This window comes from Bombyx mori, chromosome 1 (genome assembly GCF_030269925.1).
Source record: "Bombyx mori chromosome 1, ASM3026992v2".
Taxonomy (NCBI): domain Eukaryota; kingdom Metazoa; phylum Arthropoda; class Insecta; order Lepidoptera; family Bombycidae; genus Bombyx; species Bombyx mori.
Window position 1 is genome coordinate 14924684 of NC_085107.1, and position 15608 is coordinate 14940291.

Here is a 15608-nt window from a genome sequence, read left to right on the forward strand (position 1 = left end):
TTATGTTATTCTAAAGCAAGGGTATACAATATTTTTGGTTTTGCCAACTTGAACAATAGACTAATAAAATTGTCGGTTTACCAATGCGGGAACTCAACATAGTACTACTGACCAGGTGAAAAGCAAAAATTTGCAAATTTACAAATCATTGCTACTAGCGCCACCTATCAGGCGCTAACGTGAGAGTGTTTGACGGAGTGGCATGTTGCCCTTTATTTGTGTGTTCCAATCAATTGGGCTAACAATTCTCGAGTTTTACGTGAACGTACACATATTATGTGCATATATATTAATAGATTAACGCACCATTTTTAGCACGTTTAGATAAGATATGCAACGCATCTGTTAAAATTAAAACAAAACTTCAAACCTACTTTATATGTGTTCAGAGGTTTTTCAATAAGTCTACTGTGATAATCTATCGCGCCATCTATCTTTCCCTGTAGGAAACAGACAATATGGTAGTAATCTGATTTAGGAATGGTTCCATTCTGAAACCTTTTCTCATTCTCAACTTTAAATAAAGCTCGATAACAGATGGCGCTAAAACATGAAACGGTCTTGTGTGAAAAGTTTAATGTTTCACAACGTTCGCTAGATGGCGTTAGCACTAAGTAACATCTGTCGCAGTGCCGTTCTCGGTTCTAACTTTGTTTACATACATGGAGTGCGCTCGTGCCTCAGTTGGAGGCAAACTACTTTTTAGTTTTCCGAAAACAAAAATGTAGCATGCTGTTTTTTTTTCGCATAACCTATTTCTACGCTAACTATAAGTGGCGCAACAGCAAACAGCACGTGCTTCGTTTTAAAGAGCAAACAACATGTATCTTATTACATATAATATGATTGATATACTTTGAAGTTAATAAAATTTCAAATAAAAATATTTAAGATGTATTGCGTAAACGCCAATTCCGAATTTGCTATAAATTTGACGTCCTTATCCAAAAGCAACTTTTATTAACTACAATAAATTAAGTTATAAAACAAAGCCTTCATTTCAACATAATATCTACTTAATTATAAACGAAACGAAACTAAACTATTCTTTAACTCTTCCAAATTCATACTATGCTTATATTGCTGTTACACTACAGTGATTGGCTTTTCAGTCCAGACCTAATTTCCATAATGACCTTGAATTTCCAACAAAAATGTAGCTATCGATTAACTTGGTCGTGGTCGCCGTCATTTTCACTTAAGTACAAATTCATTAAGCCAACACTCTCTTACAGCAACATTTTTGTTCGTTAAACATACACAAACATACCTACCATACATAAGATATCGTTGCTAAAATAATTTTGCCTTATCAATTGAACGCAAAAAATCACGAATGGATAATTTTTAACAAGAATTCAAATTATTTAAGGGACGCATTGTTTTGAAACGTATGTATGAAATAAAGTCACAATTTTATTCGCTCGCAAACAAATAAAAATGTAAAACACACAATAATTGGCAGTAAAGCAAGTTTATTAGCATTATCGATTGTATATAGAAGGTAATTCCCTCCATAATTCTTCGATTTCTCTTTCAAATTGATTATACTGCTATTTTCCTCTTGTCCATTATAGTCGTCTCTATTACTCATAAAGAATAATAACTGACGTTTCAATTATTTAGAAATCGATATTGGTACCCAATCGAATAACTTAAATGTCCGCCTAAAAATTACAGATAACTAAATTAAAACTCTGAAATATTTAGATTTTAAACTAGTACTCACAAAAAATATTAAAAATTTTACTTAAACCTTATCTTCAACTGCTTCATCGAAATATCAAAACCGAATACCATTTTTTTTTCGTTTTTCCCTACCTATGCTATGAACCTCTAGAGTTATACACACACTTATACTTAGTCTGGCCATAAATACTGTTACAATTAAAAATAAATAAAATATTACATTTGAATCTGGAATCTGTCATTTTTATATGATTGCTCATTGAGTTTTCTCATTTTGGCGCAAATACATTGTACAATATTTTGCGATATTAAAATGGAGTGGGGTGATAAAGAGAACCGAATCGCTGTGATTGCATTACACAAAGTAGGTATGGAGCCAAATGCAATTTTTAAAACTCTCCATACACTTGGTATTAGTAAAATGTTTGTGTACCGGGCTATTAATAGGTGCAATGAGACCTCCTCTGTTTGTGACAGAAAAAGATCAGGCCGTCCACGTAGTGTTCGTACGAAAAAGGTGGTCAAAGCAGTAAGGGAAAGAATTCGAAGAAATCCTGTCCGAAAGCAAAAGATTTTATCTCAGGAGATGAAGATAGCACCTAGAACCATGTCGCTTATTTTAAAAGATGACTTAGGACTACTTGCAGCCTATAAGAGACATACTGGTAATTTCTTAACTGATAATTCGACTGATAATTCACTATCCGACTTCAGTGATGGTTTGGTGGGGTATTTATTAGCTATGAAGGAGTGACTGAGCCATACTTTTGTGAAAAAGGTATCAAAACATCGGCACAAGTGTATCAATATACCATTCTTGAGAAGGTAGTGAAGCCATTTAACAACACCATGTTCAATAATCAAGAATGGTCCTTCCAATAAGACTCGGCGCCAGGTCATAAAATTCGGTCTACGCAGTCTTGGTTGGAAACGAACGTTTCGGACTTCATCAGAGCTGATGACTGGCTGTCATCTAGTCCCGATCTTAATCCGCTCGATTATGATTTATGGTCAGTTTTAGAGAGTACAGCTTGCTCTAAGCGCCATGATAATTTGGAGTCCCTAAAACAATCCGTACGATTGGTAGAGAAAAATTTTCCCATGGAAAGAGTGCGTGCTTCTATTGATAACTGGCCTCAACGTTTAAAGGACTGTATTGCAGCCAATGGAGACCACTTCGAATAATCTTTTTATACTTTAAATTGTTTTATATTTATGTATTAAACTAACACACTGTAAAAGTAATGAATGTTATTTGCAATAGTTTTATTTTTATTTTTTATTGTAACAGTATTTATGGCCAGACTAAGTATACGCAGGCTCACAGGGCTCAAACCTGGCAAATTTGCTAACACTAACCCCCGAATAGCAATCAAGGTATTTCTTTCAATTGCAAATGCAAAGAGTCCGGTTATCATGTCAAAGTAACTTGTGTGACTTGAGTTGGACTCGGGATGAAGAAAAAACCCTCTTCAGGTTTATTATATCGTAACTCGAAATGATTAGTTATTTGTGTCGCAAAGTTACAGATTGTTCCGAAATGATGAGAAGATAATATCTTCCAATCATCCACTTATCCTCACAGTGAAGTTGTATAGTACATAATATATACAGGTTAACATAACAAAGTATAAAAAATATGCTATGCTTAATATTCTTTTTTCCTACCTATTTTAGTGACCTCGAGAGGTCATGCTAGATTTACCGAGTGAGTGGGTAAGCGCACGGAGCCCTAACCTGAGGTTAGCTACTAAGAATTGCATAACAGTACTATTTGGCGTAAATTTTTTTTATTGCTTAGATGGGCGGACGAGCTCACAGCCCACCTGGTGTTAAGTGGTTACTGGAGCCCATAGACATCTACAACGTAAATACGCCAGCCACCTTGAGATATAAGTTCTAAGGTCTCAGTATAGTTACAACGGCTGTCCCACCCTTCAAACCGAAACGCATTACTGCATTACATTATTGTGTGACTATCCCGTTATTCAAATACTGAAGGCAACATGAAAATGAAACACGCAAAAATTCTAATTAAGCGTACCTACTACCGTTTGTAGAACGTCTTGTGAGCTCGCACCACCACCACCACCACCACCACCACCTTGCCTATTTCTGCGGTGAAGCAGTACTTAATGCGTTCCCGGTTTGAAAGCATGGCACAGCCGTTATACTATGAAATTAAGTCATGTCTCAAGGCGAGTGGCGAAATTCACGCTACGATGTCTATGGACTACGATAGACACTTCACTATTGCGGTGGACCGACCAAATTAAAACTACAGTGGGAGGTTCCCTAAATGAGTGCAGTAGAATAGCCTAGAGTAGGAAGGGATGGCGGGACATCGTGAGACGCATCAAGTTTTCCCCCTCCAACACTACAATATGACGATCACGAGCACTCTGTCAAGAAAGACACGATTGAAAAGAAGAAAGACACTTAACACCGGACGGACCGTGAACTCATTCAACGTCTGAGCATTTTTTTTAATAGAACTTCAATTTGAATTCAAGTCCTGTTAATGATTTATATTTTTTATTTATTGCTATTATTATTTTATTTATTGCTATTTTTATTTATTGTATTATATTATAGACATCTACAATGTAAATGCGCCACCCACCTTCAGATATAAGTTCTAAGGTCTCAATTATAGTTACAACGGCTGCCCCACCCTTCAAACCGAAACGGATTACTGCTTCACGGCAGAAATAGGCAGGGTGGTGGTACCGTGAACTCATTCAACGTCTAAGCATTTTTTTAAATAGAACTTCAATTTGAATTGAAGTCCTGTTAATGATTTATATAAGTTTCCTACAGCGCAAAAAATCGAGCATAAATCCGTCAAACAACTAAATGAAACCACACATCTTCATACGTGTTAGCATAAACATTTACCCAGAAACAGTATCCTTTAACTTTCAAGCTCAATTACATGGCTTCAAACGTAATTACGCCCGTGCAATATTCAATAAATATATGCCAAAAATTACCATATATGCGAAATAATTAGTGGCCTTCGAATGTTTACATATCAGATACGTTTAACTAGTATTTTGCCGTGGACGAGCCACATATCTCAAAGCCCAAGGCATAAAGTGTTTAAAGCTGTCCTATACAAACGAGAACGCATGGTTTCTTCGCAACACTCACGATATGACCTACAACCATTAATGGCGCAAATTAATGAATTTGCGTGTTGTGTGATTTTTACTTAATATAATATGCTTTATTTGAACTAGATTGGTAACTAGATCAACTACCCAAGATTAAAAAACTCATGGAAATCTTTTGTGAACAGTTTTAGATAGATACAATGTATTCACTTATAAAACTTTGTAAATTCACCTATGATTTGAACCCATAGTATGAACTCACCTATGACAGTCACTTCAGTTGATATGAATACACCGGGCGTCTTAACCATTAGGGGGCACGGACGCTTCACTACTTATTTATAATGCCTTGAACTTTTCTTTAAAGTACTAGCAACAAATTCCTTAACACCCATCTAATAAAGTTTGACACCGTCACCTATATGTATTAGAATCCTTTACAATGTTTTCGCTTATAACATTAGCAGTATGAGAAAAAATTGGATTGAGCATTTTTATCGTTATTCTACATTCGGAACGTAATCAAACTTGTAATTTTATGTATGTGACTGAAACAACAAAGTATTTAGCGCGTTTTCTTTTTGTTTTCCTTCTGGATAATCGGCACAGTTGTGAAAGTAATAATAAACACGTTAAATTTAAATACAAAGTGATGTAACTTATTAAGTGATATTTTACAATACATTCATCATCATCATCATCATCATTTCAGCCTATCGCCGTCCACTGCTGGACATAGGCCTCTCCAATAGATTTCCAGTGCGACCGGTCTATTGCCACCTGCATCCAACGAGACCCAGCGCTTTTTACTAGGTCGTCGGTCCATCTAGTAGGTGGCCGTCCCACACTGCGCTTGCCAGTACGTGGTCGCCACTCCAGGATCTTTCTGCCCCATCGACCGTCCTCTCTATATATACCACAATACATTAGGCAGGCGTTATATATAATGCGGTAGGGACGGTAAGCAGCCTAGCTCCGCCACTGGCATTGCTGAAGTCTGTTGGTGACGGTAACCACTCACCATCAGGTAGGCCGTATGATCATACTAGGGAAATAAAAAAACATACAATTGAAAATATATTGTGTGATTTCAGTAACAGTAACGTAATGAGCAAAACACGATGGGCTGATAAGCATCCCTGCATTACCCACGTTCGAATTTTATTATCAAACGCAATGGTATAAGTATATCGTTACTCTTATCTCATCACTATTCTTGTATTGTTGATATGGTACAATTGCCAAGTTTCATGATATCACAATAATAATTAGAAGATTCCGTTACATTCAAGCATTACGAGTATATAAGGGGTGAATCTCACAATAGAATGTTCAGTATAACACAATTCGTTCTGAACTTAAATCGCATATCTAGTACAGAACGCTTATAAATTTATTATTGCAGTTTTCTTTGATTTTCCATTTGAAAGCTGTTATGAATTCAGCGCATTCATAACTGTTTGAACTTTGCAATCTAGTTATATTACATGCTCAGAACGTGGACGCTCACTCGTTCTAGCTTCTAGAAAAGTTTGTCCGACTTCGTAAAGAACCCCGTGGGTAAATAAATAATATTCCGTGTCTTGTTCGTGCTCTGTATTTTTTATTAGAAAATGTACATTGCCACCTGAATATGCGATATGATAACTGCAAAGGTTTTCTTAAGCAGTTATTAACTTTATATTTTAGCGTGGACAGCATATAGGAAAGCAGCATCAACAGTACTTAATGAACATAACTAAGAAAATAATTTAGGGTCTAAAAATTATTATCTTATTTCTGTTCATCAACTATTCAATTTACTACCAGCACCAGTGTTCAGTTACAAACTAAAGCCAAATGATTTATAAAATTGTATTAAATATGAAACATCTATTATAAATTGAAATAATTATCTTCTCTAACACACAGATTCAGGCATGCCATCCATCTCGCGAGACAGAATTACACCCGAGAAAGAAATCCGATAAACTTTGTTGTTTGTAAAATTAAAACTGAAATTGTTTTCAAAAAAGGAGGCAACAGTCGGAGTTCGCTCGGGATTAATCGTCCTACTACTAGAGTCAAGTCGTAGTTACTGCCTTTTTAATTTAATTAGAGCAATTTACTGCAATCACATACATTGAAACTTGATTTGCTGTTAGAATAGTCACACGGTATTGTTTTTTTTATTGCTTAGATGGGTGGACGAGCTCACAGCCCTCCCGATGTTAAGTGGTTAATGGAGCCCATAGACATCTACAGCTTAAATGCGCCGCCCCTTGAGATATCAGTTCTAAGGTCTCAGTATAGTTACAACGGCTACCTCGCCGTTCAATCCGAAACGCATTACTGCTTCACGGCAGAAATAGGCAGGGTGGTGTTACCAACCCGCGCGGACTCACAAGAGTACACTAGTAATTACGCAAATCATAAATTTGCGGGTTTGATTTTTATTACACGATGTTATTCCTTCACCGTGGAGGTTAATCGTGAACATTTGTTAAGACGTATTTCATTAGAAAAATTGGAACCCGCCTGCGGGATTCGAACACCTGTGCATCGCTAGATACGAATGCACCGGACGTCTTATCCTTTAAGCAACGACGACTTATGGATAAATTATGTGAATCCACATCACCAACGATATCCCTTTGAGGCTCAAATGTCTCTGCATTAAGTTAATGCAAAACACTGGATGTAACTCGAGGTTGGTGCGCAATAACACGAATCCATAAAACTGTTGTGTGTGTAGAGATATTGCAGGGCAATAAAAACTTCATGTGCAATGTATTTTGTTGATATGCCATACGGTCTTAACACGACCCTCAACGTTACGGACATTGTAAAATGGACAATTTAAAACTGAAATATTTTATAGCTAGCCCGGAGGGCTTCATTCAGGAATTGTGGTGAATTCAAGTAATTAAATTAAAATTATTAATTACAAGTATACATTCGGCCATACCGGTATTGCTGAGCTATCCTTAGTATAATATTTTAAGACAGTGGCATTCATCGTATTGCCTGGGTGAATTAACTTGACTATTGCGATATATAGGCGGCAAAAAGAACAGAAAATCATTTATGTACAAAGTTTAGTTGAAAATGTGATGACATCGTAGAACATTCTATTGCTATTGTGCCATCTCGAGAATGCTAGGGAATATCAGGACAATGTATGCTTGGAATTTCCAGAGAATTTGCGGCAAACACTAGAGAACTATCCCTGCATTAATATCAATCTGGAATTTATCGGTTATTGTTTATCATTGAAGAAAATATGCAAATATTGGTTTGGTTCATGTTAGTGACATAAATTTATGCAACATTGAATGATATAGAATTCATAATATATTCTTAAGGGTAGAGAAAGTCTCAATCTGTTCAATTCTGAAATAATATGGTCATTTACTAAGATGAAAGGTATTAAGACAGTTGCCTCAGATTGTCAAACACCTTATTGCAATTGAAAGATGAGCACGACATCCTAAATACATCCATGACCTATTCCTCTAAGTATATGTATATATTATGTATAGCTATTACTTAAGATTTCGTACCAAAATACAACACTCATGACCGATGCATAATAAATAACTATTGACCATAAATACTGTCACATAAAAACTTTTCTTTTTTTCAACTTTTTAATTATTTAGAATTTGGAACACGTATATTATTTTAAAAAGTTCTTTCGATTTTTCGCCATTTAACAAATTTTTTAGTGTTCATTTTCAAATTACAATATGGAATGAGGTGTTAAAGAAAATAGGATTGCAGTGATCGCCTTGCCCAAAGTGGATATGGAGCCGTCGGTCATATTCCAAACACTTCAAAAGCTTGGTATCAACCGTATTTTCGTATATATTATATTATATTATATTCGTATATACTATCAACATATACTATAACTGAGTCTGTCGAAGACCAGAAAAGATTAGGGCGGCCGGGTGCTGTTAGAACTACAAAGGCTGTTAATGCTGTAAAAGCCAGAATTCGTCGAAACCCCATTATGAAGCAAAAAATCTTATCGCGAGAAATGAAGATTCCCACTAGGACTCTGTCGCGTATTATGAAATAAGATGCTTACCGTTAATATAGAGGACATGCCGTGAATTAATCTTTACAATTAAAGAGAGTGGATTGATCAATACGCTTTCTGTCACGATATGCAGGTGAAAGGCACAGAAACATACTCTTTGCCGATGAAAAATTTTCACGATTGAAGAACACTACAATAAGCAAAATGATAAAGTGTACGCTTACAGTTCTAAAGAAGCTACTCAAGTGATCAGAAAGGTACAACGTGGTCATCATCCTTCGTCAGTGATGCTTTCGTGGGACGTGTCTTATCAAGGAGTCACAAAACTACATTTTTGTGAAAAAGCAGTGAAAACTTTAGCCAAAGTGTATCAAGATACAGTCTTGGTTCATGTTGCGAAACCTCTCAGCAATACACTTTTATAAAAATATATGATGGACTTTCCAGCAGGATTCTGGACCTAGTCACGAAGCACGAATTATGTAGGCCTGGCTTGAAACCAATGTTCCGGACTTTGTAAGAGCTGAAGACTAGCCCTCATCTAACCCAGACCTCAGCCCTTTAGACTTCAAATTATGGTCAATTTTAGAGGACATGGCCTGCTTTGAATGACTCGGCGATATTGAGTCTCTTAAAAAATCTTTGAAGCAAGCAGTGGCAAAATTTCCCTTGGAAATAGTGCGTAATTCCGTAGATTCGTGGCCAAACGTGGACATTTCGAGTAGAATTTTTTGCTGACACTAATAAATAGGTAGGTATAAATTGTAATAATATTACATTACATAATTCATTTAAAAAAAATGCATTTTTATTTGTAACAGAATTTATGGCTGGGCTAGGTATAAAAAGGTATCGGTAGTCGGTTTTGCGGGGTAGCTCTTGCGTGGCAGACGCCGCACACTGTGTTATTATCGAGATCTAGCAGAACTTAATTAAAAAATAATACTCTTCTAAATATTCCTAAAACTCCCTTTATTACACAGGTGTATAACTAAATAACCGATATTAAATAAAATTAATAAGTGTGTAATACCATACAACACAGGGAAAGTCTCGAAACATAGCTTATGCGTACTAGCACGAGTGTATTGTTTAGTTTTGCTTTATTGCAGAATGCGAACAGGTCTGTTCTTGTCGTTTAAAGTGCTATAATTGGTCATTTTTATCGTTTGTTATATCATCGAGGATACGTTAAGGTAAGTTTGAACCTTATAATATTGAAATGTTATTAATTAATAACGTTTTTGCTGTAGCCCTTGAAAAAAATTTTTTTTTTTATTAGTGTTGTCTTTTAAAAATGTATGCAAGTGTATACACCGTGAAATCACTGTTATAGCATTCCACGGTCAATGTTCTTTGAAATTTAGTTGGAATCCCTTGCTCCTATTTGCCCCGCTCATACATTTTTTTTGTTTTCAGCGCAATGAAAAGGCGAGATATTTTTAATATATGGTTTCCAAGTAATAAAAAAAAGGTCAAAATAACCTTATAATTGAAAAAATACTACAATATTATGACATAGAGAACTGTAGAAACCCTCCAAGATCACTTCAAATGTTAATAAGTAGTCTCACAGCAAAAATACAATCTAAATGGGAGAAATGTAAGCGAAAATAACAGGGATCAATTTGGATTTAATCAAACATTTCTGTTATCTTGGATGCACAAGACATATGCCGAAGAGACAAGAAAACTTTATTTAGTACATTGTTCCTGGTACTACATGCCTTCTAGTATACACAAAAACCTCTCACACTCAAAAGAAGTAATTGAAACATGCGTTTTACCTTTGGACCAATTAGCAGAAGAAGCTCAAGAAGCGAACAATAAGGAATATAGGAGGAATCGCGAGTATTTCAGCAGGAAAACAAGCAGAATTAACACCAATCGAGACGTACTTAACCGATTTCTGATAGGTTCAGATCCACTTCTATCTTCCAAATCAACAGTGCAAAATAGAACATAGGAGAAGAAACTTACTCGACGGAGGAAGATGGGTAGAAGGTTATGCGAATTTTTTTTAGTCTTTAGAATATATTTAGGGGTGTAAAATACATTTCTTGTGTATTTAGAACAAAGTTGCAGTATTAAAAATAATATTTTTAAAGAAAATAAAAAAATAAATGATTTTTATTAATAATTAATGTTATTTATTTATTTAGAAATACGAAATAACATCTAATATTAACATTTTATGACACGTAAAATTAAAAAAAGATAAATTCACGCAAGATTGAATTAAGTTCTGCTAGATCTCGATAATAATACAGTGTGCGCCGTGCAGTGCCTCGCGCGCCTTTCTCAAGGCGTAGTCTCCCGGCAGTAATTGGAAGAAGAGGAGGACCCCTGTCTTCTTCTTCTCCCTGTTCTTCTCTGGAAGCGCCGGAGTCCGACATAACCCGGTCTCTTACCCCCCTCGACCGGGTATTCCGTAAATGGATTCCCCAGCATTAAAAAAAAAAAGGTATAAAAAGGTAATATTACTGAACGGGATATTTACCGGCGTTTGAATGTCCTCTACAACGCGAGGTGTTAATAGCTCGCGATTTTTTCGCGATAAGCAAGCGATGCAGGAATAGATCAATAACGTTCATACATTATTAACCCGTATCTGGCTATGTCGTGCTCGAATAGTATGAAAACAAATACATAATAGGTACGGGTCGATTCGAACATTAAATGTCCGTTAGTAGTCGCTAACTACAATTGTGAAAATAATAATCTAGTATTTATGGTAAATACTATTGCTCCAAGTCACATAGTTAAGAAGTCAAATAGTTTGAGTTCTTTCATCCCGATTCGTCCAACTACACGTAGATGTTAAGTGTATTCTCATGCTCCAAACGGGCCGGAAGCTTATTTTGACATTTGTGAATGGCATTTCTGTGTCACTCGTACGTCAATCGCGTGGTCTATTAACGCGCAATCGTAGATGCGTTACGCATATGAGGCTATTGTTTTGTTCAAACAATTGATTCACGAATTTAACAGGCCCGCAGCTTGAGTTTCGTGTTATTTTGTGATCGTATAACTAACCATACTATCATTTGAGACTCACGGGTTACGTGCATGTATATGGATTATATTCTATTCTATTAGCCCACAGACGTCCACTGTTAGATATATTATGTATGTATAGTATTTTATGTTTAGCGTTTGAGAATGTGCGATTTGTGTAGAAAAATTTAATGTAAGTTTCGAATGAACTCACCTCTCCCAGGTGATTCCGAGCACTACGACTTTCCCTCTTTGGGTTACATAAAAATCCTAAGCGATAGACACGGCTGCTTAGCTTTATATTTAAGATTGCTGATGTCCATGAGCATCTATAACTTCTCAACGTATGGTATAAAAGTCAGCCATAAAAAAAAGAGCAAAAATATTGACTATTTTTTCAATAAGCATGAAGTCGACGAATATGCACCAATATAATAATAAATAGTTATTGAGATTGATTTGGCACGTAAATAGCTCATATAATTTAGAGAAAAATATTAGTCAGCTCCCAACTAACTAGAATCGAAAAAAACAATCACGAAGACTATTATTAAATTATTATTGAAACCCTCCTAGAAACTTATTATTATAACGCTCGGGAATCACCGGAGTAGTTGAGCAGAGCCGGAACGCACATGACAAAGATGACGAATGTAAATGACGGCAGCGGTTTCAAGTATACCTAATAACTCCAAAGCTGGAAGCCACTCAAAAAACTAACACTGAATGCAAATGCTCTGAATTTTTTTGCAATACTTCTTGGATATTAAATAGCATTTTTTCTAAATAAATCCACCATTACAATACCAACAATTATACTTTGTTACTACTACGAGTATTACTAATTAGTAAACAAAGCTTCATGCTGTCCACTGTCTGGAATGACCTCTTTGAAATAATTTTACGGCACGAGTGCTTACTTAACTGGGTCAACCAACTTTTCGCAAGCTTGTATCAAAGTCGGAAACTATTAAAATATTCATTACTTCCCCGAATACATTGTCTTAAGCATAAACATTAGATAATGCACTCATAGATGATTTTTTTTTGTTGTTGTTGCTGAAAGACAGTATACAACATATACAACGATAATGAAGAACGTTCTGGTCAACAAAATACTCTCCCATCATACATTTTTTATTTATTTATTACTTAGATGGGTGGACGACTTCACAGCCCACCTGGTGTTAAGTGGTTACTGGAACCCATAGACTTCTACAACGTAAATGCGCCACCCACCTTGAGATATAAGTTCTAAGGTCTCAGTATAGTTACAACGGCTGCCCCACCCTTCAAACCGAGACGTATTACTGCTTCACGGCAGAAATAAGCAGGGCGGTGGTACCTATGCGCGCGGATTCACAAGAGGTCCTACCACCAGTACAAGAGGCGGAGCACATCTCTCCCATCACCCTCCCCCTCGGGACGCCGGACCGGCGGTCGTCGGCGCCACGACCACCAGCCCTCTCGGTCGGCAGGCTATCCGAAGCCCGCCTAGATGCCGCCGGTTAGAGTGAGCTATCCTACGGAATACCCCGCTGGACCAGAACCAGCGTGGGTCGAGGATAGCCGGCCTTCCATCACCCGGATGCTCTTGCGTAAAACGCGTGCAGAGCAGCTTGCACGTCGTCTTCTTAGGCCCCCCTCGCCGGTCCCCAGACCGACATGTGAGGATGACCCGAAACACTTAGAGGGCCAGGGCTTGGGCGAGATCCGCCTCCCTGGCCCCCGCTCGATGGCGGCGGGATTGTGCGTCTCTCACGCGCCCCGCCGCCTCCTTCTACGAGATGGTGCACTCGCAGAAGTCGAGCATCGCCTTCCACGACTCGTCGTCGCCGAGCATCGATGCCACAACACTCGGCAACGACAAGTCGTTTCCTACTTTTGCGACGAGGACACGGCGCCACCCCTCCCATGCGGGGCAGGCGACGAGCGTATGCTCTGCCGCGTCCAAGTCGCAATCACAATGGTGGCACTCTGCCGTCGGCTCGGCTCTGATCCGGTGCAGGAACTCACCGAAGCAACCATGCCCAGTGAGCACCTGCGTGAGCCGGAAAGTGAGGCGTCCTCTGTCACGATTCACCCAATCCACAAGGACCGGGCGAATCGCCTCGACGGTCCTACGACCAGCCGAAGGATCAGCCAGCCGTCTGGACCATGACTCCAGCACGGACCGCCGAGATTGGGCCCTCCGCGCTCTGACCACACTGTGGCTGGGACGCGCCACGCCCCGGGCGCGAAGGTCAGCCCGCCACTGATAGTCAGCGGCGAGCGCCTCCGCTTCCAGAACCCAAGGCGGCGTCCCAGCCAGTACACACGCCGCCTCAAAGGAGATGGTGCGATAACCACGGATGACCCTGACCGCGATGGTGCGTTGCGGCCGTTGCAGCAGCTTCGCCACCCCCGCGACCAGGGACTGCCCCACACAGGCGCCCCGTATAGGGCCATTGATCGCACCACCCCCGTATAGAGACGGCGCGTCACCTGGTCAGGCCCCCCGATGTTGGGCAGAAGCCGGCTTAATGCACCGGCCACCCCCAACAAACGAGGGACCAGGTGCTGAAAGTGAGCACGGAAGGTCCAACGACTGTCCAGAATGAGGCCGAGGTACTTCAACTGCACCCCGACCCCAATCCGGATGCCTCCAACCACGATATGGGCATCGACAGGTGGCACTCTCCGGGGCCTGTGGAACCACATGGCCTCGGATTTACTGAGCGCCACGTCGAGGCCCAATCTCCTGATTTTGCCGACGACATGCGCCACCCCAGCGGTAGCAAGACGGGCAGACTCAGCGCGCCACACACCTTGAGATATAGTTCTAAGATCTCAGTATAGGCACAGCGGCTGCCCCCACCCTTCAAGCCGAAACGCGTTACTGCTTCACGGCAGAAATAGGCGGGGCGGTGGTACCTACCCGTGCGGACTCCCAAGAGGTCCTACCACCAGTATAAATTACTAAATTACCGAGTGCACCACAATAATACTGATATTGAACTTAAATCGAAACTATATAATATGTATGATAATTCGAGTTAAAAAGAAACAAGTACGTGGTGTGATAGGCTCTAACTCATAGCCGTTCATTGCTTAAACGAGACATGATCTTACATAATACCACAAAGGTAAATGATCTGATACAATGATACTATATGCGAAAACGAAAAACCATTATTAGTTGTTTTTAAACCTGCATATAATAGAACATTAATCTACAATGTGTTACATAGTAATAACAGCTTAACTGTAATGCGTAATTTTACAAAGCGACTTTTACACAATTTTACTGTCCAGGCCTTAAAGTATGTTCCTTACAAAGTCAACTCATTAGCCAACACAAAGCATAAAATAATCTGCTATTACATTATTATTATTTTTTATTTTTTTAAACAATCACGCCACCTTAACTGGTCCCGTGCTAAGTTCGTAAAGAACTTGTGTTACAGGTACTAGATAACGAAAATAAATGTAAGATATTTTATTATACACGTACATCTATTTAATACATCCATAACCCTGGAAAATACATTTATATTTATCATACAAATATCGTCCCTTGGCGGGATTCGAACCCGCGACCTCCTTGTGTAGTGACCATGTCACTTACCACTACACCAGACGGCCGTTAAGTTTGATTTAATTAAATTTGAAGACATTGTTTGAATTGAACATTTTATCAAGTCACCAAGAAAAACTGCTGACACTAATTACAGTGAAAACTACGAGTGGAACCTTCATATTGTTCATGAACTACAACCTGTCTAATAAAAGAATACTTTCCA

At 38.5% G+C, this 15608-nt stretch overlaps 2 protein-coding genes and 2 long non-coding RNA genes across 9 annotated transcripts in view; 2 read left to right on the plus strand and 2 right to left on the minus strand.

The window, feature by feature from the left end:
* The window catches only part of LOC101744872 (neurocalcin homolog), a 171930-nt gene that overhangs the window by 107603 nt on the left and 48719 nt on the right, over window positions 1-15608 (minus strand). The window lies entirely within an intron of this gene.
* The window catches only part of LOC101744727 (neuronal calcium sensor 2), a 163937-nt gene that overhangs the window by 99887 nt on the left and 48442 nt on the right, over window positions 1-15608 (minus strand). The window lies entirely within an intron of this gene.
* LOC134199380 (uncharacterized) overlaps window positions 1-15608 on the plus strand; it is a 79103-nt gene that overhangs the window by 15263 nt on the left and 48232 nt on the right. The window lies entirely within an intron of this gene.
* Window positions 9781-10970, plus strand: LOC134199791 (uncharacterized). Its single transcript, XR_009974415.1, has 2 exons — window positions 9781-10025; window positions 10249-10970. It is a non-coding gene; the product is annotated as an uncharacterized LOC134199791 (long non-coding RNA).